Source organism: Gossypium arboreum, chromosome 8 (genome assembly GCF_025698485.1).
Source record: "Gossypium arboreum isolate Shixiya-1 chromosome 8, ASM2569848v2, whole genome shotgun sequence".
NCBI lineage: Eukaryota > Viridiplantae > Streptophyta > Magnoliopsida > Malvales > Malvaceae > Gossypium > Gossypium arboreum.
This window is the reverse complement of record NC_069077.1, coordinates 106608293-106609809: the sequence shown is the minus strand read 5'-3', so window position 1 is coordinate 106609809 and position 1517 is coordinate 106608293. Positions and strand designations below refer to the sequence as shown.

The 1517-nt window shown below is 36.8% G+C and overlaps 1 non-coding gene across 1 annotated transcript; it reads left to right on the top strand.

Moving 5' to 3' along the window:
* Positions 1-568: 568 nt before the first annotated feature.
* Positions 569-675, top strand: LOC128279820 (small nucleolar RNA R71). The gene has a single exon (XR_008270015.1). It is a non-coding gene; the product is annotated as a small nucleolar RNA R71 (small nucleolar RNA).
* The last annotated feature ends 842 nt before the right edge of the window (positions 676-1517 follow it).

Here is a 1517-nt window from a genome sequence, read left to right as displayed (position 1 = left end):
CTAAGATGAATTTAGAGAGCATCTTTTCAAGGTTTGGTTTCTTCTCTTGTTGATAAGGTGGCTATTGAAAACCCTGAGGATTTTGTGGCTTTTGATTCCCTTGACCACCCCAAGAGAAATTTGGGTGGTTCCTCCAACCTGCATTATAAGTATTACTGTATGGGTTATTTTGAGATTGAAAGTTATTGTTACCATATAGTTGACTTGTTCCTCTTCGGTTGTAGGATTGAAGGATTGATATTATGTATGCACACCTCCTCCACTTGAGTTACACCTCATTACCGGTTGTACTTGCATAGAACCAAGCGAACCATTAATCTTTTTATTGAGATGTTCTACCTGATTTGATAGCATAGTAACCGAGTCGACGTTATAAACGGCAGCTGTTTTTGTTGGCTTAGTTCTCATGACTTGCCAGTGATAGTTATTCAGTGACATTTCTTCAATGAATTCATAAGCCTCTTCAGGTGTTTTTTTGTTAATGGTCCCTCCAGCAGCTACGTCAATCATCTGTCTTGTTGAGGGATTCACACCATTGTAAAACGTTTGAACTTGCAACCATAGAGGTAACCCATGGTAAGGGCACCTTCGCAATAGATCCTTATATCTCTCCCATGCATCGTAAAGTGTTTCTAAGTCCATCTGCATAAAAGAAGAGATATCATTACGTAACTTAGCCGTTTTAGCCGGCGAAAAATATTTTAGTAGAAATTTTTCGGTCATTTGCTCCCAAGTAGTGATGGAACCTTATAGTAATGAGTTCAACCACTGTTTAGCTTTGTTTCTCAGTGAAAAAGAGAATAACCAAAGGCGAATGGCATCATTAGAAACGCCATTAATTTTGAAAGTGCCGCAAAACTCCAGAAAATTCGCCAAGTGAGTGTTGGATCCTTATCTTACAAACAATCAAACTGAACAAACTGATGTATCATCTGAATTGTGTTAGGTTTCAATTCAAAATTTTTCACTGCAATAGCAGGTTTAACTATACTTGACTCAGTTCCTATTAAAGAAGGTTTAGCATAGTCATACATAGTATGTGGAGTAGGATTTTGATTAGCCGCAATTGAAGGAGGTAGCTGATTGTCATGGTTTTTAGCCATCTCTTCTGTTGGGGGTTGAGTATCATCTTCTTGCTCGTTCTCTGTCTATCTTAAGATTCGCCTTATTTCTCTTTGGTTTTTACGAACTGTGCGATCGATTTCTTCGACAAAAAGTAATGGTCCCGATGGGTTTCTTCTAGTCATAAACTATGAAAACCTGCCAAGAGAAGGAAAAAGGAAGTTAATTAGTAATAATAATTAAATTAAATTAAATTAAATAGCAAGAAAAATAAATTGCTAAAGTAATAAAAATTGAGTGTTCCTAATATTTTAGTTCCCCGGTAGCGGGGCCAAAAACTTGATCGCGAGGTTTCGTGATAGGTTTTAAATATTTATAATTACTCGTTCTTGAACTAACTATCATCGCGATGTTGGAAAGTGTACCTATCGAACAGTAGTATAGTTTTAGCAAGA